The following is a 23,855-nucleotide window of genomic DNA, read 5'->3' on the forward strand; positions in this document are numbered from 1 at the left end:
TCCGCCTGTGGATCTCTCGATCCACTCTATCCTCACTCGTGAACAAGACTCCCAGGTACTTGAACTCCTCCACTTGGGGCAAGATCTCCTCCCCAACCTGGAGATGGCACTCGACCCTTTCCTGCGCGAGAACCATGGACTTGGACTTGGAGGTGCTGATTCTCATCCCAGTCGCTTCACACTCAAGGACCCTGCCGAGAGTATAGACCTGGTCTACCGTTCCACGACCAGGACGAAAACCACACTGTTCGTCCTGGATCCGAGTTTCCTCCTCTCCAGTACACATGAATAGACCTTACCGGGAAGGCTGAGGAGTGTGTTTCACGATAGTTGGAACACACCCTCCGGTTCCCCTTCTTAAAGAGAGGAACCACCACCCCGGTCTGCCAATCCAGAGGTACCGCCCCCAATGTTCACGCGATGTTGCAGAGTCTTGTCAACCAAGACAGCCCCACAGTATCCAGAGCCTTAAGGAACTCATCCACCACCGGGGCCTTGCCACAGAGGAGCTTTTTAACTACCTAGGCAACCTAAGCCCCAGAAATAGGAGAGTCCACCACAGATTCCCCAGGCACTGCTTGGCCTGTCGGTATGCCCGCTGCCTCTGGAGTCCCATGAGCCAAAAGGACCCGATAGGCTCTTTCTTCAGCTTGACGGCATCCCTCACTGCTGGTGGCCACCAGCGAGTTCTAGGATTACCGCCACGACAGGCACCAAACACCTTGCGGCCACAGCTCCAATCAGCAGGCTCGACAAGAGAGGCACGGAACATGGTCCATTCAGACTCAATGTCCAGCACCTCCCTCGTGACATGTTCAAAGTTCTTCCTTATGTTTGAACATTGTGTTTGTTATGGACAATCCGTGACGAGCACAAAAGTCCAATAACAAAGCACCACTTGGGTTCAGATCCGGGTGGCCATTTTTCCCAATCACGACTCTCCAGGTTTCACTGTCCTTGCCAACATGAGCATTGAAGTCCCCCAACAGAACAAGGGAATCACCCGAGGGAGCACTCTCCAGTACTCCCTCAAGGGAATCCAAAAAGAGTGGGTACTCTGAGCTGCTGTTTGGTGCATAAACACAAACAACAGTGAGGACCCGTCACCCAACCCGAAGGCGGAGGGAAGCTACCATCTCGTCTACTGGGTCCAACGCGCAGGCTTTGAGCAACAACAATTGCCACCCCAGCCTCTCATTGCTTGCAACGCCAGAGTGGAAGAGAGTCCAGCCCCTCTTGAGAGAACAGGTTCCAGAGCCCTTGCTGTGCGTCGAAGTGAGTCCAACTATATCTAGCCGGAACTTCTTCACCTCGCGCACCAGCTCAGGCTCTTTCCCTCCCAGCGAGGTGACGTTCCACGTCCCAAGAGCGAGCTTATGTAGCCGATAATCGGACCGCTAAGTGCCCTGCCTTCGGCTGCCGCCCAGTTCACACTGCATCCGACCTCTATGACCTCAATGGGCCCATGAGTGGTGAGCCCATTGGAGGGTTGACCCACGTTGCCTCTTCGAGCTGAGCCCGGCAGGGCCCCATGGAGACAGGCCCGGCCACCAGTCGCTCGCCATCGTGCCCCACCTCTGCGCCTGGCTCCACAGGGGAGCCACGGTGACCTGCGCCTTGGCGAGAAAAAATCTAGGTCCTCGATTTGTACTTTTCATAAAGGTCTTTGAGCTGCTCTTTGTCTGATCCCTCACCTAGGACCTTTTCTCAGGGGATCCCGAGCGTTCCCAGGCCAGCCGGGAGACATAGTGTTCCCAATGTGTCCTGGGTCTTCCCCGTGGCCTCCAGGATGACAGAGCTTCACCTTCACCAGGGGTGTCAAACTCAAATACAGAGTGGGCCAAAGTTTAAAACTGAACAAAGCCGCGGGCCAAGGTTGAACAAATTAACCTTTTAATAGGGACCCAAACAAGTTTTGCATTGAATATTGAACAAGCAAGGCTTATATAACTTTATAGTGACATGCAAAATGGAGTTTCAAATAATAATAATCATTAAAAAATATCAATTGCATATCAAATATAATTTAAATAAAAATTGAATGCCTCTTTTCTATTTGCAGCCTTCTGAGGTAAATATCAACATTAACTTCATCCACAGGCTAATAAATTTGAAAATAAAATAACAATGAATAAAACAACCATTCAGGACTTTAAACTGCTCAGTTTGCAACACACTGATCTAATTTGATGTGCCCAAGCCAGATACCTGGCATCTTTTTTTAGATGCTAGTTCTTTAATGTCGGGGCTCAGGCTTTGAGCTGAGGCAACTTTCATTATCGAACAAGGTGTTCAACAGTCATATCTCGTACACCCAATTCTAACATCATTCAGACTGAGGGTGCCAGTATGAAAAACTTTAACACTGTTAGAAATATACGCCACACTGTGAACCCACACCAAACAAAAATAAAAAACACTTTTCGGGAGAACATCCGCACCGTAACACAACATAAACACAAAAGAACAAATACCCAGAATATTTTGCAGCACTAACTCTTTCGGGACGCTACAAAATACACCCCCGCTACCACCAAACCTCCGCCCCCCCCCCCACACACACACACCTTGTAGTGTCCCGGAAGATTTAGTGCTACAAAGGGTTCTGGGTATTTGTTGTGTTGTGTTTATGTTGTGTTACGGTGCGGATGCTCTCCCGAAATGTGTTTGTCATTCTTGTTTGGTGTGGATTCACAGTGTGGCGTATATTTCTAAAAGTGTTAAAGTTTTTTATTTGGCTACCGTCAGTGTAACCTGTATCGCTGTTGATGAAGTATGCGTTGCATTCAATTGTGTGTGGGTGCAGAAGCTGCATTGACATGAAACTGGGCCGGCACTCGTTTGACTAGCTGAAAAAAAAAAAAAAAAAATTTGGGAGGAGTGCTGGAGTCACTCCCGGGAGGGTTGGCAAGTATTATAAGTAGCGGTGAATGCGGTGTTACCGCGGCACTGCCTCAATGTATAATCGCCGGTCCAGCTTTAGTGTTAATTTGATATTGCCTCAAGGGCCAAGTCAAATTACACGTTGGGCCAAATTTGGCCCACGGGCCAGAGTTTGACACCCATGACCTTCACTGTAAAAAATTACTGTAAAAATAAAAAATAAAATTACAGTTATATACTCCATCCATCCATCCATTTTCAACCGCTTATTCCCTTCGGGGTCGCGGGGGGCGCTGGAGCCTATCTCAGCTACAATCGGGCGGAAGGCGGGGTACACCCTGGACAAGTCGCCACCTCATCGCAGGGCCAACACAGATAGACAGACAACATTCACACTCACATTCACACACTAGGGCCAATTTAGTGTTGCCAATCAACCTATCATGTTCTTCTTAAATGCAGTTAAGTACTGTAAATTGTGTTGCATTTTTCAACAAATATCGACCAGCAGTAAGTTACTGTAAAACCTACAGTGTAATTCAGTATTTTTCAGACTTGTTTCTTGGGTCCGCCCACAATTCGTCCAACCGAGCTTCATTTCACCTGGCCGACCCTGCTAAATCCATCCTACTGCATCGTGTGTTTTTGATAACAAGGTAAGAGTCACTTGTACCTTGATGTGTAATTTTCTGTTTGAATTACTTTATATATATATTTATAAAGTCCGAAATGTCAGCATCACAGACACTATCGTTGACCACGCGCATGTACCGCCGCATGCTAGCTAGCTAAGTTTTCTTCTTTTTTGTCATAGTCATCATAAAAGATGATAACTTGCCACATATGTGCTACGACTTGCAGCAATGTATTTGCGTATGTTAGACACATGCGAAGTCATAGTTGTATGCCTAATGCATCGTTTAAGTGTGCTTTCCCTAAATGCACAAGAGTTTTTTCCAACTTCTCAGCCTTCAAAACTCACAGCCGTCGTCATAAATATGGCAAGAGTAGGACTGATATGTATAGCGCAGAAGGTTTACCTTGTAATATTGTCTCATGTAGCGCGAAGTGCGATGATATACGGGCCCTTCTCCTGCATTTGAAAAGTCATATTACCGAAGGTAGGACAGTTACGTGCCCCTTCAGTCAATGTGAAAAAAGATTTACGGTTAAGTCTACTTTCACATCGCACGCGTCAAGGAAGCACTACGGCTACACTGAACAAAGTTTGACTTGATCAACAGCAAATCCAAGCAGCTCTTGTGTTATTAACACTGATGATGACTATTGTGATATGCAACTTGAGAATTCAGGATATTCCTGTTATGAAGACATGGAGGTCTACTTGCATTTAAAAAATGTTCACAGCACTGAAAAAAGGTTGAGAACCACTGCCTTAGGACAGTGGTTCTCAACCTTTTTTCAGTGATGTACCCCTGTGAACATTTTTTAAATTCAAGTACCCCCTAATCAGAGCAAAGCATTTTTGGTTGAAAAAAAGAGATAAAGAAGTAAAATACAACACTATGTCATCAGTTTCTGATTTATTAAATTGTATAACAGTGCAAAATATTGCTCATTTGTTGTGGTCTTTCTTGAACTATTTGGAAAAAAAGATATAAAAATAACTAAAAACTTGTTGAAAAATAAACAAGTGATTCAAATATAAATAAAGATTTTTACACATAGAAGTAATCAAATTAAAGTGCCCTCTTTGGGGATTGCAATAGAGATCCATCTGGATTCATGAACTTCATTCTCAACATTTCTTCACAAAAAAAGAAATCTTTAACATCAATATTTATGGAACATGTCCACTACGCTTTAACCAAGCCTCCATTGTTTTCTATATGGATAGTTGATTGACAGTTGGTGCCGTGTGGCACCGCCAGGTAGAGTCAAACCATCATGGCATGGGGGAAACTCTGGCTTTATGGTAATGAATGGAATAGCCTACTTGATTAGTTGTTCAGTTTATGAACTTACATTCATATTTTGTCGAAGTATTATTCAATAAATATATTCATAAAGGATTTTTGAATTGTTGCTATTTTTAGAATATTTAAAAAAAATCTCACGTACCCCTTGGCATACCTTCAAGTACCCCCAGGAGTACGCGTACCCCCATTTGAGAACCACTGCCTTAGGAGACTAGATGTAAACGGAGTAAAGAGAGAGCGAGTGAGGTGGCCATTCCAAATACTTTTAAAATGCTACCCATATTGGATACTGTTTAGGAACATAAACTGCATTTCTTGACTGTACCAGTTGCTGGTGACAAAGTCACAATAAAACGTTGGATGATCAGCATGGAAGGTGATGTCATCTGCAAAGGCGTCCAACCTAGCTTAATCTCAGGGCTTGCTGCCCTTCTTGCCACCTACTATGTGTTCAACTTGGAATACCAAGAGGAAGGTCCTCGGACATTGGAATTTGTTCAAAGGTAAATCCTCTTGATACTGTTAAAATACTGTTAGGATATTTTATTTTATATTTCTCACCTCTGTTCAGGAATTTGACTTGTCATTTCCCCAATTGTGTGCCTTAAATCAATGACTCTTCTGTTCCTTTGTGTACCTTCTTATTAGGGACCGAAGCACCAGTTTGACTCTAGGATACAGAGAAGGTAGGTAATGTGCAGGTAAAGATATGTTGACTGGGTCAAAAAAGGAAGCACCTGTTTGACCCCAGGATGCAGAAAAAGTAGGTAATTTGCAGGTAAAGATATGTTGACTGGATGATGGCAGGAAGCACCAGCTTGACCCGAGAATGCAGAGCAAGTAGGTAATGTGCGGGTGAAGATATGTTGAATGGGTAAAGGCAGGAAGCACCAGTGTGACCCCACCATGCAGGGAAGGTAGGTAATGTGCGGGTGAAGGTATGTTGAATGGGTGAAAGAAGGAAGCGCAGGTGTGGTCGAGGCCATGCAGACAAGGTAGGTATGTGCAGGTGAAGATATGTTGTATGGTGAAAGAAAGAAGCACCAGTGTGACCCAAGGATGCAGGGAAGGTAGGTAATGTGCAGGTAAAGATATGTTGAATGGGTGAAGGCAGGAAACACCAGCTAGACGCCAGGATACAGAGAAGGTAGGTAATGTGCAGGTAAAGATATGTTGAATGAGTAAAGGCAGGAAACACCAGCTTGACTCCAGGATACAGAGAAGGTAGGTAATGTGCAGGTAAAGATATGTTGAATGGGTAAAGGTAGAAAGCACCAGCATGACCACACTATGCAGAGAAGGTAGGTAATGTGCAGGTAAAGATATGTTGAATGGGTAAAGGCAAGAAGCACCAGTGTGACTCCAGGATGCAGAGAAGATAGGTAATGAGCAGGTAACGATATGTTAAATGGGTGAAAGCAGGAAACATCAGCGTAAATACATGGTCCCGTAGATGGAGAGAAAACATAAATAGAGAGAGGGATTGGGGAGGCTTTAGCATTGTCTTCCTCTCTGAATTTGTCTTAATGGGTTTTAGAGCATTCACTCATCTACAGCTGTGGTTATGGTATAGGCTCACATATATCCTAAAATTGATATTAATATTTGTGCAGTGCATATTCCTAAATAACAATGTGAGGGGGGTTCTGTATCGACTGCAAGTAATCTTCAATCACAACAGAATATCTAATATGCTTTCTCTCTTTTTTAGGCGATTCATTGGCGTTAACCCTGAGAGGGGAACAAAGGCTAGCCAGGGAAAGGTGGTGTCCAAGAAGACCAGGAAGCTGGTCCAGAAAAAGGCAGCAACTGTAAATCCTCACGTAGCCACCCTTATAAAACATCTCACAGACTTTGAGTGGGGCTTTATGTAGCCGACAACTAAACACTGGACTCGTGTTCAGTGTTTTGTCTCCAGTTAGAAATTAAGTGGACATGTTATAAATGTTAAAATGCTTTACTGAAAATAAGAAGAATGCACTAAATGTACTTTGAATGTATTTGATGCACTTTAAAATAATTGGTTAATAAAAACATAATCTTGCAAGGCCATTTCTCCAGTCATTTTTATGCCAGCAGATTGCAGGGATTTTGATTTTGAAAAATTAAAAGTTCAACTCATTAACTTCTAGTGGCATTATACTGTAAAGCTCAGTCTATAGTGCTTACAACTATTTTACTGTAATTAACTGTTAATGGATATTACAGTAGATACACTAAAATAACAGTGTAATGCCGCTAAACAGATGACAGTATTATGCTGTGAAGCGTATATTTGACCGGTAAATTGAGAGCTTTTCCTTCTGGCGCAGCTCCTTCTTACCACAACGAATCGATATAGCGTCCTCATTACTGAAGACGCCGCACCGATCAGCCTGTGCATCTCATGATCCACTCTTCCCTCACTCATGAACAAGACTCCAGGTACTTGAACTCATCCACTTGGGGCAAGATCTCCTGCCCAACCTCGAGATGGCACTCCACCCTTTCCCGGGCGAGAACCTCGGACTTGGAGGTGCTGATTCTCATCCCAGTCGCTTCACACTCGGCTGCGAACCAATCCAATGAGAGCTGAAGATCCTGGCCAGTTAAAGCCAAAAGGACCACATCATCTGCAAAAAGGAGAGACCTAATCCTGCAGCCTCCAAACCGGATCCCCTCAACGCCATGACTGCGCCTAGAAATTCTGTCCATAAAATTTATGAACACATTTGGTGACAAAGGGCAGCCAACACGAGGGTTGGACTCCGGTCCAACCCTCCCTGGAAAGGGGTCCGACTTACTGCTGGCAATGCGGACCAAGCTCTGACACTGATCATACAGGGAGCGACCCGCCACAATCAGACATGCCGATACCCCATACTCTCTGAGCACTCCCCACAGGACTTCCCGGGGTGGCCACGGTCGAATGTCTTCTCTAAGTCCAAAAAGCACATGTAGACCGGTTGGACAAACTCCCATGCACACTCAAGGACCCTGCCGAGAGTATAGAGCTGGTCTACCGTTCCACGACCAGGACGAAAACCACACTGTTCGTCCTGGATCCGAGGTTCCTCCTCTCCAGTACACATGAATAGACCTTACCGGGAAGGCTGAGGAGTGTGATCTACGATAGTTGGAACACACCCTCCGGTTCCCCTTCTTAAAGAGAGGAACCACCACCCCGGTCTGCCAATCCAGAGGTACCGCCCCTGATGTCCACGCGATGTTGCAGAGTCTTGTCAACTAAAACAGCCCCACAGCATCCAGAGCCTTAAGGAACTCCGGATGGAGCTCATCCACCCCCGGGGCCTTGCCACCGAGGAGCTTTTTAACTACCTTGGCAACCTCAGCCCCAGAAATAGGAGAGCCCAACACAGATTCCCCAGGCACTGCTTGGCCTGTCGGTATGCCCGCTGCCTCTGGAGTCCCATGAGCCAAAAGGACCAGATAAGCTCTTTCTTCAGCTTGACGGCATCCCGCACTGCTGGTGGCCACCAGCGGGTTCTAGGATTACCGCCACGACAGGCACCAAACACCTTGCGGCCACAGCTCCAATCAGCTGGCTTGAAAAGAGAGGCACGGAACATGATCCATTCAGACTCAATGTCCAGCACCTCCTTTGTGACATGTTCAAAGTTCCTCCGGAGGTGGAAAAAGAAACTCTCTCTGACAGGAGACTCTGCTAGGCATTCCCAAAAGACTCTCACAATGCGTTTGGGCCTGCCAGGTCTGTCCGGGATCCTACCCCACCATCGGAGCCAGCTCACCAGGTAGTGATCGGTAGAAAGCTCGCCCCTCTCTTCACCCGAGTGTCCAAAACATGAGGCCGCAAATCTCATGACACAACTACAAAGTCAATCATGGAACTGCGGCCGAGGGTGTCCTGGTGCCAAGTGCACATATGGACACCCTTATGTTTGAACATTGTGTTTGTTATGGACAATCCGTGACGAGCACAAAAGTCCAATAACAAAGCACCACTTGGGTTCAGATCCGGGTGGCCATTTTTCCCTATCACGACTCTCCAGGTTTCAAAGTCGTTGCCAACATGAGCGTTGAAGACCCCCAGCAGATCAAGGGAATCACCCGAGGGAGCACTCTCAAGGGAATCCAAAAAGAGCGGGTACTCTGAGCTGCTGTTTGGTGCGTAAACACCAACAACAGTCAGGACCCGTCACCCAACCCGAAAGCGGAGGGAAGCTACCATCTCGTCTTCTGGGTTAAGTCCAACGTGCAGGCTTTGAGCCGGGGGGCAACAAGAATTGCCAACCCAGCCTCTCATTACTTGCAACGCCAGAGTGGAAGAGAGTCCAACCCCTCTTGAGAGAACAGGTTCCAGAGTCCTTGCTGTGCGTCGAAGTGAGTCCAGCTTTATCTAGCCGGGAACTTCTCCACCTCGCGAGGTGACGTTCCACGTCCCAAGAGCGAGCTTATGTAGCCGATAATCGGACCGCCAAGTGCCCTGCCTTCAGCTTCCGCCCAGCTAACACTGCACCCGACCTCTATGACCCAGCCCATGAGTGGTGAGCCTATTGCAGGGGGGACCCACGTTGCCTCTTCGAGCTGGGCCCCATGGGCACCAGTCGCTCGCCATCGTGCCCCACCTCTGGGCCTGGCTCCACAGGGGAGCCACGGTGACCCGCGTCCGGGCGAGAAAATATCTAGGTCCTCGATTTGTACTTTTCATAAAGGTCTTTGAGCTGCTCTTTGTCTGATTCCTCACCTAGGACCTGTTTGTCTTGGGGGACCCTACCAGGGGGCATAGAAGCCCCCGGACAACATAGCTCCTAGGATCAGTGGGACACGCAAACCACAAAGGTGGCGGCTCAGAAAGCAGGTTATATAAACATAACTCCAAAACCAAACATGCAAGATGTCTAAACATGCCTGTAATATTGTATCAATGTGAGTTTTAGTAGAATCGGTTGTTTTTTTAAGGCTTGCAAACACAAAAAGTTTTTTTTACTCAATATGACAGTAAGTTCTTAAAATGCTGAGATAATGTGAAAAAAGCAATACAAATGTATTCCAACATAATTCCTAAACCAAACATGCAAAATGTCTAAAAATGCCTGTAATATTGAATCCATGTGAGTTTTACTAGAATCATTTGTTTTTGTAAGGTTTGCAAATACAAAAATGTAGTTTTATGACAGACACAAGTTAGTTTTTTTACTCATTATAACAGTATAGATGTCATACTATATATTAAAGTTATATGAACATAACTCCAAAACCAAACGTGCATTATGTCCAAAATTGCCTGTAATATTGTATAGATGTGAGTTTTACTAGAATCAGGTTTGCAAATACAAAAATTGGGTTTTATGACAGTATACTGTCACACTCAATATGCCAGTATAACTGTCATACTAATTCCATCCATTTTCTTCCGCTTATCCGAGGTCGGGTTGCGGGGGCAGCAGCCTAAGCAGAGAGCCCAGACTTCCCTCTCCCCAGCCACTTCGTCCAGCTCTTCTCGGGGGATCCCGAGGCGTTCCCAGGCCATAGTCTTTCCAATGTATCCTAGGTCTTCCCCATGGCCTCCTGCCGTTCGGACCTAGGGAGGCGTTCGGGTGGCATCCTGAGCAGATGCCCGAACCACCTCATCTGGCTCCTCTCAATGTGGAGGAGCAGCGGCTTTACACTGAGTTCCTCCCAGATGACAGAGCTTCTCACCCTATCTCTAAGGGAGAGACCCACCACCCGGCGGATGAAACTCATTTCGGCCGCTTGTACCCGTGACCTTGTCCTTTCGGTCATAACCCAAAGCTCATGACCATAGGTGAGGATGGGAACGTTGATCGACCGGTAAATTGAAAGCTTTTCCTTCTGGCTCAGCTCCTTCTTCACCACAACGGATCGATATAGCGTCCTCATTACTGAAGACGCCGCACCGATCCGCCTGTAGATCTCACAATCCACTCTATCCTCACTCGTGAACAAGACTCCTAGGTACTTGAACTCCTTCACTTGGGGAAAGATCTCTTTCCAAACCTCGAGATGGCACTCCACCCTTTCCCGGGCGAGAACCATGGACTCTGACTTGGAGGTGCTGATTCTCATCCCAGTCGCTTCACTGCGAACCGATCCAATGAAAGCTGAAGATCTTGGCCAGTTGAAGCCATCAGGACCACATCATCTGCAAAAAGCAGAGACCTAATCCTGCAGCCACCAAACCAGGCGCAGTCATGGCGTTGAGGGGATCCTCAAAGCCATGACTGCGCCTAGATATTCTGTCCATTAAAGTTATGAACAGAATCGGTGACAAAGGGCAGCCTTAGCGGAGTCCAACCCTCACTGGAAAGGGGTCCGACATACTGCCGGCAATGCGTACCAAGCTCTGACACTGATCATACAGGGAGACACCCGCCACAATCAGACATGCCGATACTCCATACTCTCTGAGCACTCCCCACAGGATTTACCGGGGGCCAAGGTCGAATGTCTTCTCCAAGTCCACAAAACTTATGTAGACTGGTTGGGCAAACTCCCATGCACACTCAAGGACCCTGCCGAGAGTATAGAGCTGGTCTACCGTTCCACGACCAGGACGAAAACCACACTGTTCGTCCTGGATCCGAGGTTCCTCCTCTCCATTACACATGAATAGACCTTACCGGGAAGGCTGAGGAGTGTGATCTACGATAGTTGGAACACACCCTCCGGTCCCCTTCTTAAAGAGAGGAACCACCACCCCGGTCTGCCAATCAGAGGTACCGCCCCCGATGTAGACGCAATGTTGCAGAGTCTTGTCAACCAAGACTGCCCCACAGCATCCAGAGCCTTAAGGAACTCCGGACGGAGCTCATACCCCCGGGGCCTTGCCACCGAGGAGCTTTTTAACTACCTTGGCAACCTCAGCCCCAGAAATAGGAGAGCCCACCACAGACTTCCCAGGCACTGTTTCCTCATAGGAAGACGTGTTGGTGGGACTGAGGAGGTCTCGCTTGGCCTGTCGGTATGCCCACTGCCTCTGGAGTCCCATGAGCCAAAAGGACCCGGTGGCTCTTTCTTCAGCTTGACAGCATCCCTCACTGCTGGTGGATTACCGCCACGACAGGCACCAAACACCTTGCGGCCACAGCTTCAATCAGCTGGCTCAACAAGAGAGGAACGGTCCAGAACATGGTCCACTCAGACTCAATGTCCAGCACCTCCCTCGTGACATGTTCAAAGTTCTTCCGGACATGTTCAAAGTTCTTCAGGAGACTCTGCTAGGTGTTCCCAGCAGACCCTTACAATACGTTTGGGCCTGCCAGGTCTGACCGGCATCCTCCCCTACCATCGGAGCCAGCTCACCACCAGGTGGTGGTTGGTGGAAAGCCCTGCCCCTCTCTTCACCGAGTGTCCAAAACATGAGGCCGCAAATCCCATGACACAACTACAAAGTCAATCATGCGGCCGAGGGTGTCCTTGTGCCAAGTGCACATATGGACACCCTTATGTTTGAACATTGTGTTTGTTATGGACAATCCGTGACAAGCACAAAAGTCCAATAACAAAGCACCACTTGGGTTCAGATCCGGGTGGCCATTTTTCCCAATCACGACTCTCCAGGTTTCACTGTCGTTGCCAACATAGCGTTGAAGTCCACCAGCAGAACAAGGGAATCACCCGCGGGAGCACTCTCCAGTACTCCCTCAAGGGAATCCAAAAAGAGTTGGTACTCTGAGCTGCTGTTTGGTGTGTAAACACAAACAACAGTCAGGACCCGTCACCCAACCCGAAGGCTGAAGGAAGCTACCATCTCGTCTATTGGGTTTAAAGTCCAACGTGCAGGCTTTGAGCCGGCGGGCAACAAGAATTTCCACCCCAGCCTCTCATTAGTTGCAACGCCAGTGTGGAATCTCTTCCACTCTGGCGTTGCAAGTAATGAAAGTTCAGCTCTGTCCAGCCCCTCTGAGAGAACAGGTTCCAGAGCCCTTGCTGTGAGTCCAACTATATCTAGCCGGGAACGTCTCCACCTCATGCACCAGCTCAGGCTCCTTCCCTCCCAGCGAGGTGACGTTCCATGTCCCAAGAGCGAGCTTATGTAGCCGATAATGGGACCTCCAAGTGCCCTGCCTTCGGCTTCCGCCCAGCTCACACTGCACCCTCTATGACCCAGCCCATGAGTGGTGAGCCCTGGAGGGGGGATCCACGTTGCCTCTTCGAGCTGAGCACGGCTGGGCCCCATGGGGACTGGCCCGTCAATCGCCATCGTGCCACACCTCTGGGCCTGGCTCCACAGGGGAGCCACGGTGACCTGCGTCCGGGCGAGAAAAAATCTAGGTCCTCAATTGTACTTTTAATAAAGGTCTTTGAGCTGCTCTTTGTCTGATCCCTCACCTAGGACCTGTTTGTCTTGGGAGACCATAGAAGCCCCCGGACAACATAGTTCCTGGATCAGTGGGACACGCAAACCACAAGGGTGGCGGCTCAGAAAGCAGGTTATATAAATATAACTCCAAAACCAAACATGCAATATGCCTAAACATGCCTGTAATATTGTATCAATGTGAGTTTTCCTAGAATCGGTTGTTTTTGTAAGGTTTGCAAATACAAAAATTAGGTTTTACTCACAATGACAAAATCACACTCAATATGACAGTTATTTAAACATAACTCATAAACCACACAAAAAAATGGCTAATAATGCCTGAAATAATGAATCATTGGGAGTTTTACTGAGTTTTACATTTTGCAAACACAAAAAGTATTTTTTTACTTGACTGTAATGTTCTTAGAACCCTGAGATAAAGGGAAAAAAGCAATAAAAATGTATTTAAACCTAACTCCTAAACAACACATGCAAAATGGCTAATAATGCCTAGGGAGACATGTAACGTTGTTAGTTTAAAAAAATGATCTTTTGTAAAGATATCAAAGACACAAGCTAGTTTTTTTTATTCAATATGACAGTGTAACAGTCATACTAAATATGAAAGTTATATAAACATAACTCCAAAACCAAACATGTGTCATGTCTAAAAATGCCTGTAATAATGTATTTATGTGAGTTTGTAAGGTTTGCAAAAACAAAAAGTAGTTTTTTACTCAATATGAAAGTAATGTTCTTAGAATCCTGAGATAATTCGAAAAAAGCAATACAAATGTATTCAAACACAAATTTTAAACCAAACATGTAAAATGTCTAAAAATGCCTGTAATATTGAATCCATATAAGTTTTACTAGAATCAATTGTTTTTGTAAGGTTTGCAAATACAAAAAATAGGTTTTACACATAATGACATTAAAACTGTAACACTCAATATGACAATTATTTATTTATAACTCCTAACCACACATGAAACATGTCTAATAATGCGTGAAAAAATTTATCTTTGTGAGTGTTACTAGAAACATTTTCTTTTGTAAGGTTTGCAAAGACAGGTTAGTTTTTTTTACTCAATATGACAGTATAACTGCCACACTCAATATGACAGTTATTTAAACATAACTCTTAAACTACACATGAAAAATTATTAACAATGCCTGAAATAATGCATTCTTGTAAGTTTTACTCGAAACATATGCTTTTTTAAGGCTTGCAAACACAAAAATTATTTTTTTTCTCAATATGACAGTAATGTTCTAAAATTCTGAGAAAATACGAACAAATTAATAAAAATGATTCCAACATAATTCCTAAACCAAACATGCAAAATGTCTAAAAATGTCTGTAATATTGAATCCATGTGAGTTTTACTAGATTTAAATGATTTTGTAAGGTTTGCAAATACATAAATTAGGTTTTACTTACTATGTCATAACTGACAGTATATGACAGTTATTTAACCATAACTCAAACCACACATGAAAAATGGCTAATAATGCCTGAAATAATGCATCCTTGGCCGTTTTACTCGAAACACATGCTTTTTTAAATCTTGCAAACACAAAAAGTAGTTGTTTTCCTCAATATGACTGTAATGTTCTTAAAATCCTAAGATAATGCGAAAAAAGCAATAAAAATGTATTTAAACATTACTCCTAAACAACATATGCAAAATGGCTAATAATGCCTGGAAACATGTATCTTTGTTAGTTTTACTGGAAAAATGATATTTTGTAAAGTTTGCAAAGACACAAGCCAGTTTTTTTTTATTCAATATGACAGTATAACAGTCATATTAAATATGAAAGTTATATAAACATAACTCCAAAACCAAACATGTGTCATGTCTAAAAATGCCTGTAATAATGTATTAATGTGAGTTTGTAAGGTTTGCAAAAACAAAAACTAGTTTTTTACTCAATATGAAAGTAATGATCTTAGAATCCTGAGATAATGCGAAAAAAGCAATAAAAATTTATTTAAACATAACTCCTAAACAACCCAGGCAAAATGGGTAATAATGCCTGGAGACATGTATTTTTGTTAGTTTTACTAGAAAATGTATCTTTTGTAAAGTTTGCAAAGACACAAGCTAGTTGTTTTTATTCAATAAGACAGTATAACAGTCATACTAAATATGAAAGTTATATAAACATAACTCCTGAACCAAACGTGTGTCATGTCTAAAATTGCCTATAATAATGTATTTATGTGAGTTTGTAAGGTTTGCAAAAACAAAAAGTAGTTTTTTCCTCAATATGAAAGTAAGGATTTTAGAATCCTGAGATAATGCGAAAAAAGCAATAAAAATGTATTTAAACATAATTCCTAAACAACCCATGCAAAATGGGTAATAATGCCTGGAGACATGTATCTTTGTTAGTTTTACTAGAAAAATGATCTTTTGTAAAGTTTGCAAAGACACAAGCTAGTTTTTTTTATTTAATATGACAGTATAACAGTCATACTAAATATAAAAGTTAAACAAACATAACTCCAAAACCAAACATGTGTCATGTCTAAAAATGTCTGTAATAATGTATTTATGTGAGTTTGTAAGGTTTGCAAAAACAAAAAGTAGTGTTTTACTCAATATGAAAGTAATGATCTTAGAATCCTGAGATAATGCGAAAAAAGCAATAAAAATGTATTCAAACACAACTTTTAAACCAAACATGTAAATTGTCTAAAAATGCCTGTAATATTGAATCTATGTAAGTTTTACTAGAATCAATTGTTTTTGTAAGGTTTGCAAATACAAAAATTAGGTTTTACACATAATGACATTATAACTTTAACACTCAATATGAAAGTTATTTAATTATAACTCCTAAATACACATGAAACATGTCTAATAGCGTGAAAAAAATTATCTTTGTGAGTGTTGCTAGAAACATTTTCTTTTGTAAGGTTTGCAAAGACACAAGTTAGTTTTTTTTAACTCAATATGACAGTATTACGCCACACTCAATATGACAGTTATTCAAACATAACTCCTAAACCACACCTGAAAAATGGCTAATAATGCCTGAAATAATGCATCTTTGGGAGTTTTACTGGAAACATATGCTTTTTTTAAGGCTTGCAAACACAAAAATTATTTTTTTACTCAATATGACAGTAATGTTCTAAAAATCCTGAGATAATGTGAAAAAAGCAATACAAATGTATTACAACATAATTCCTAAACCAAACATGCAAAATGTCTGAAAATGCCTGTAATATTGAATCCATGTGAGTTTTATTTGAATCAGTTGTATGGTTTGCTAATACAAAAATTGGGTTTTATGACAAACACAAGTTAGTTATTTTACTCAATATAACAGTTTAGCTGTCATACTATGTATGAAAGTTATATAAACATAACTCCAAAACCAAACTTGCATTATGTCCAAAACTGCCTGTAATATTGTATATATGTGAGTTTTACTAGAATCAGGGTTGCAAATACAAAAATTGGGTTTTATGACAGTATACTGTCACACTCAATATGACAGTTATTTAAACATAACTCAAACAACACATGCAAAATGGCTAATAATGCCTGGAGCATGTATCTTAGTTAGTTTTACTAGAAAAATGGTATTTTGTAAGGTTTGCAAAGACACAAGTTAGTTGTTTTTTTTATTCAATATGACAGTATAACTTTCTAAATATGAAAGTTATATAAACATAACTCTAAAACCAAACATGCATTATGTCTAAAAATGCCTGTAATGTTGTATCTGTGTGAGTTTAACTAGATTTAGTTGTTTTTGTAAGGTTTGCAAATACAAAATAAGGGTTTTACTCACTATGACAGTTTACTGTCACACTCAATCTGACAGTTATTTATTTAAATATAACTCCTAAACCACACATGCAAAATGGCTAATAATGCCTGGAGATATGTATCTTTGTGAGTTTTACTAGAAACATTATATTGTGTAAGGTTTAGTTAGTTTTTGTACTCAATCTGACAGTATAACTGTCATTCTAAATCCATCCATTTTCTTCCGCTTATCCGAGGTCGGGTTGCGGGGGCAGCAGCCTGAGCAGAAAATCCCAGACTTCCCTCTCCCCAGCCACTTCGTCCAGCTCTTCTCGGGGTATTCCGAGGCGTTCCCAGGCCAGCCGGGGACATAGTCTTTCCAATGTGTCCTAGGTCTTCCCCGTGGCCTCCTGCCACACCTCCCTAGAGGCGTTCGGGTGGCATCCTGAGCAGATGCCCGAACCACCTCATGGCTCCTCTCAATGTGGAGGAGCAGCGGGTTTACTTTGAGTACCTCCCGGATGACAGAGCTTCTCACCCTGTCTCTAAGGGAGAGACTCACCACCCGGCAGAGGAAACGCATTTCGGCCGCTTGTCCTTTCGGTCATAACCCAAAGCTGGGAACGTAGATCGACGGTAAATTGAGAGCTTTTCCTTCTGGCTCAGCTCCTTCTTCACCACAACGGATCGATATAGCGTCCTCAATACTGAAGACGCCGCACCAATCCGCCTGTGGATCTCTCGATCCACTCTATCCTCACTCGTGAACAAGACTCCTAGGTACTTGAACTCCTCCACTTGGGGCAAGATCTCCTCCCCAACCTGGAGATGGCACTCGACCCTTTCCTGCGTGGACTTGGACTTGGAGGTGCTGATTCTCATCCCAGTCGCTTCACACTCAAGGACCCTGCCGAGAGTATAGACCTGGTCTACCGTTCCACGACCAGGACGAAAACCACACTGTTCGTCCTGGATCCGAGTTTCCTCCTCTCCAGTACACATGAATAGACCTTACCGGGAAGGCTGAGGAGTGTGTTTCACAATAGTTGGAACACACCCTCCGGTTCCCCTTCTTAAAGAGAGGAACCACCACCCCGGTCTGCCAATCCAGAGGTACCGCCCCCAATGTTCACGCGATGTTGCAGAGTCTTGTCAACCAAGACAGCCCCACAGTATCCAGAGCCTTAAGGAACTCATCCACCACCGGGGCCTTGCCACAGGGGAGCTTTTTAACTACCTAGGCAACCTAAGCCCCAGAAATAGGAGAGTCCACCACAGACTCCCCAGGCACTGCTTGGCCTGTCGGTATGCCCGCTGCCTCTGGAGTCCCATGAGCCAAAAGGACCCGATAGGCTCTTTCTTCAGCTTGACGGCATCCCTCACTGCTGGTGGCCACCAGCGAGTTCTAGGATTACCGCCACGACAGGCACCAAACACCTTGCGGCCACAGCTCCAATCAGCAGGCTCGACAAGAGAGGGACGGAACATGGTCCACTCAGACTCAATGTCCAGCACCTCCCTCGTGACATGTTCAAAGTTCTTCCTTATGTTTGAACATTGTGTTTGTTATGGACAATCCGTGACGAGCACAAAAGTCCAATAACAAAGCACCACTTGGGTTCAGATCCGGGTGGCCATTTTTCCCAATCACGACTCTCCAGGTTTCACTGTCCTTGCCAACATGAGCATTGAAGTCCCCCAACAGAACAAGGGAATCACCCGAGGGAGCACTCTCCAGTACTCCCTCAAGGGAATCCAAAAAGAGTGGGTACTCTTAGCTGCTGTTTGGTGCGTAAACACAAACAACAGTCAGGACCCGTCACCCAACCCGAAGGCGGAGGGAAGCTACCATCTCGTCTACTGGGTTAAAGTCCAACGTGCAGGCTTTGAGCAACAACAATTTCCACCCCAGCCTCTCATTGCTTGCAACGCCAGAGTGGAAGAGAGTCCAGCCCCTCTTGAGAGAACAGGTTCCAGAGCCCTTGCTGTGCGTCGAAGTGAGTCCAACTATATCTAGCCGGAACTTCTTCACCTCGCGCACCAGCTCAGGCTCTTTCCCTCCCAGCGAGGTGACGTTCCACGTCCCAAGAGCGAGCTTATGTAGCCGATAATCGGACCGCCAAGTGCCCTGCCTTCGGCTGCCACCCAGTTCACACTGCATCCGACCTCTATGACCTCAATGGGCCCATGAGTGGTGAGCTCATTGGAGGGTTGACCCACGTTGCCTCTTCGAGGCAGGGCCCCATGGAGACAGCCCCGGCCACCAGTCGCTCGCCATCGTGCCCCACCTCTGCGCCTGGCTCCACAGGGGAGCCACGGTGACCTGCGCCTGGGCGAGAAAAAATCTAGGTCCTCGATTTGTACTTTTCATAAAGGTCTTTGAGCTGCTCTTTGTCTGATCCCTCACCTAGGACCTTTTCTCAGGGGATCCCGAGGCGTTCCCAGGCCAGCCGGGAGACATAGTGTTCCCAATGTGTCCTGGGTCTTCCCCGTGGCCTCCAGGATGACAGAGCTTCACCTTCACCAGGGGTGTCAAACTCAAATACAGAGTGGGCCAAAGTTTAAAACTGAACAAAGCCGCGGGCCAAGGTTGAACAAATTAACCTTTTAATAGGGACCCAAACAAGTTTTGCATTGAATATTGAACAAGCAAGGCTTATATAACTTTATAGTGACATGCAAAATGGAGTTTCAAATAATAATAATAATAATTAAAAAATATCAATTGCATATCAAATACAATTTAAATAAAAATTGAATGCCTCTTTTCTATTTGCAGCCTTCTGAGGTAAATATCAACATTAACTTTTTCCACAGGCTAATAAATTTGAAAATAAAATAACAATGAATAAAACAACCATTCAGGACTTTAAACTGCTCAGTTTGCAACACACTGATCTAATTTGATGTGCCAAAGCCAGATACCTAGCATCTTTTTTTAGATGCTAGTTCTTTAATGTCGGGGCTCAGGCTTTGAGCTGAGGCAACTTTCATTATCGAACGAAGATGTTCAACAGTCATATATCGTACACCCAATTCTAACATCATTCACACCCAGTCACAAGATATGTGCAGCTTCAGCACGCATACATAAATGAATGCAACGCATACTTCATCAACAGCGATACAGGTTACACTGAGGGTGCCAGTATAAAAAACTTTAACACTGTTAGAAATATACGAAACACTGTGAACCCACACCAAACAAAAATAAAAAACACTTTTCGGGAGAACATCCGCACCGTAACACAACATAAACACAAAAGAACAAATACCCAGAATCTTTTGCAGCACTAACTCTTTCGGGACGCTACAAAATACACCCCCGCTACCACCAAACCTCCTCCCCACACACACACACACCTTGTAGCGTCCCGGAAGATTTAGTGCTACAAAGGGTTCTGGGTATTTGTTGTGTTGTGTTTATGTTGTGTTACGGTGCGGATGTTCTCCCGAAATGTGTTTGTCATTCTTGTTTGGTGTGGATTCACAGTGTGGCGTATATTTCTAAAAGTGTTAAAGTTTTTTATTTGGCTACCGTCAGTGTGTATCGCTGTTGATGAAGTATGCGTTGCATTCAATTGTGTGTGTGTTGGTGCTTCTGAGTAACCCCTGGCTGCAGCCCGCAGATCGAGGAGGGGCTTATTTTCCCTCAATGTGGGCGGGCTCAACGTTGAGCCCGCGGGCTCCATCTGGTGGCGGAGATCCGAATATGGAAAAAGGTTCATGTATTTGATAGACTTAGACATTCCTACTTTTAACTTGTCAAATGTGTTTTTTTACCATGAAAATATATATATATATATATATATATATATATATATATATATATATATATATATATATATATATATATATATATATATATATATATATATATATATATATATATATATATATATATATATATATATATATATATATATATATATATATATATATATATATATATATATATATATATATATATATATATATATATAAACCATAGCATATACCATGAAAAAAAAAGAATAATAATTATATATAAACCATAGCATTTCCAAAAGAGTATAGATACATATTATTTTGCACACTCAATTATATTAGCTAAGTCAAATAAACCAAAGACAGAATACTTTGCATCATTGATTTTATTTTTCACCCCAGGTTAAAAATGTTTGATCTGTAAAGAAAAAAAAAATGTTGTAGCCTAGCCAAATACATTCCTTAAGCTTCCATAAATGTTTAACAATGGCAAGTATCAAGGTATTTTTCTGGCCCATAACAAGCAACCCTGTTCCCTGTTTCCAGTTCTGTTAATTTTCCACTGTCTAGAAAGGAAACAGATTGCGGTTCTTATAGGCACAATAACAATGCAAGATGTAAAACTAAGGTAATTGAAATAAGTGGAGGAATTACGCTTTAGTCTAGCAATAGTTGACTACAAGACTAATTAATCACATGACCTCTCACCTGTAGCCCTCCTTGCACTCGTCGCCGTTTTCTGTCCTGCAATCGGTCTTCTTCAGACCTTAGTGATTTAATGACAACATACATTCACTATGAAAACATTCATGTTGGTCTGTTGACCGTGAGTAAAACATTTTTTTTGTGATTTGTGATATTCAAAGCACTTACGGCATGGGGAAGTTCTGCAGGAGAGCGAGACACCACCATCTCCTAATTTGCAGCATGTTTTCCTTTGAAGAAGGAAATGCAGGAAGATGTTAATATCCATCCATCCATCCATTTTCTACCGCTTATTCCCTTCGGGGTCGCGAGGGGCGCTGGAGCCTATCTCAGCTACAATTGGGCGGAAGGTGGGGTACACCCTGGACAAGTCGCCACCTCATCGCAGAGATGTTAATATGTTGTAAAAAAAATAACACCTTGTACACTAAGCATAATGTGTCACGATTTACACATACCTCTCTGAAATCACAATTGGCCCCCATTACAATGTACAGAGTGTACTGTAAGCCAAGAGGTACTGCTTAATATAATGTCAGGCGTATTCCCAAGGATACATTTTTTTCAATACAAATTAATATGGTTTTAATGTAGCAAGCAAACATTTTGACAGACAACAACAATGCTATAACATGCTGATTTGGTCTTACCATCAAAACAAACACGCCACAGTTGTTGGAGCACCCTTGCTTTGTTAGGCCCTGAGGTGTGAACAATGTATTTTAATAAAAGTATGGCAAGAAAATAGTAAAAAGTTAGCAAGTGCTATTATGTAAGCATAATGTGTCACGATTTACACATACCTCTCTGAAATCACAATTGGCCCCCATTACAATGTACAGAGTGTACTGTAAGCCAAGAGGTACTGCTTAATATAATGTCAGGCGTATTCCCAAGGATACATTTTTTTCAATACAAATTAATATGGTTTTAATGTAGCAAGCAAACATTTTGACAGACAACAACAATGCTATAACATGCTGATTTGGTCTTACCATCAAAACAAACACGCCACAGTTGTTGGAGCACCCTTGCTTTGTTAGGCCCTGAGGTGTGAACAATGTATTTTAATAAAAGTATGGCAAGAAAATAGTAAAAAGTTAGCAAGAGCTATTATGTAATGTCTCACCTGGACATCATTCACACCAAGCTCTCTCCAGGGGCCAGAAGAGAGGCTGTGAGCAACGTGTCTGTACAAATAATAAGCGAAATAAAAGTCACTCAACTTCAATCAACTTTTGATTGAAAAGCACGCATAAACGCTTGGAACAAAGCCTGAACTGAATAAGGAAAAGGTTGGAACTTCAAATCAAAAAGTTTTCATAACAGGCTTAAACAGAACTGCCCGTCTCAAAAAAGATAAATAGTTCTGTTTCCATCTGTTTAAGGAATCAAAATAGTTGGAATATGGAATGGAATATTTTAGATCAAATAAAAACAGAACCATTAATTAAAACAAACAAAGGACAAGTGGTTTAAAACAGAACTACCACTGTCCAGGAGGTGCCCTAAAAACCTGAATAGACTGGTTCTACTCTCATCTCTCCAAGACATGAGACAGCTAGTGGAAGAAAACAAAGTCTTAATACGTGTATGATTATATGAGTGACATTCATAGATAACCACAGTGGCACAATAGTTAACTTTACCAGTTGTTCCTGGCTGTCTTGGAGTTTCTGTCCCCAGTATGCAGTGTGTGCTGAAAACTTGTGGAGACTAGGGAAGTCTCCATGAGGTCTCTGCTCACTGTCATCATTTACTAGTGTAGAAAGCAACAACCGAAAAATAAAATCAAGTCTGAAATGTCACATTTCTCATTTGAATGATGTGCAAAATAGAGCCAAAACTTTTTGATTTGAAGTTCCAACCTTTTCCTTATTCAGTTCAGGCTTTGTTCCAAGCGTTTATGCGTGCTTTTCAATCAAAAGTTGATTGAAGTTGAGTGACTTTTATTTCGCTTATTATTTGTACAGACACGTTGCTCACAGCCTCTCTTCTGGCCCCTGGAGAGAGCTTGGTGTGAATGATGTCCAGGTGAGACATTACATAATAGCATTTGCTAACTTTTTACTATTTTCTTGCCATACTTTTATTAAAATACATTGTTCACACCTCAGGGCCTAACAAAGCAAGGGTGCTCCAACAACTGTGGCGTGTTTGTTTTGATGGTAAGACCAAATCAGCATGTTATAGCATTGCTGTTGTCTGTCAAAATGTTTGCTTGCTACATTAAAACCACATTAATTTGTATTGAAAAAAATGTATCCTTGGGAATACGCCTGACATTATATTAAGCAGTACCTCTTGGCTTACAGTACACTCTGTACATTGTAATGGGGGCCAATTGTGATTTCAGAGAGGTATGTGTAAATCGTGACACATTATGCTTAGTGTACAAGGTGTTATTTTTTTTACAACATATTAACATCTCTGCGATGAGGTGGCGACTTGTCCAGGGTGTACCCCGCCTTCCGCCCAATTGTAGCTGAGATAGGCTCCAGCGCCCCTCGCGACCCCGAAGGGAAT

At 43.2% G+C, this 23,855-nt stretch overlaps 1 long non-coding RNA gene across 1 annotated transcript; it reads left to right on the forward strand.

The window, feature by feature from the left end:
• The first annotated feature begins 3,385 nt into the window (after nt 1–3,385).
• On the forward strand, nt 3,386–5,741 carry LOC133635671 (uncharacterized). The gene is made up of 3 exons (XR_009822107.1): nt 3,386–3,539; nt 5,152–5,326; nt 5,472–5,741. It is a non-coding gene; the product is annotated as an uncharacterized LOC133635671 (long non-coding RNA).
• Nucleotides 5,742–23,855: the final 18,114 nt, after the last annotated feature.

This window comes from Entelurus aequoreus, linkage group LG20 (assembly GCF_033978785.1).
Source record: "Entelurus aequoreus isolate RoL-2023_Sb linkage group LG20, RoL_Eaeq_v1.1, whole genome shotgun sequence".
In the NCBI taxonomy this organism is placed as follows: Eukaryota; Metazoa; Chordata; class Actinopteri; order Syngnathiformes; family Syngnathidae; genus Entelurus; species Entelurus aequoreus.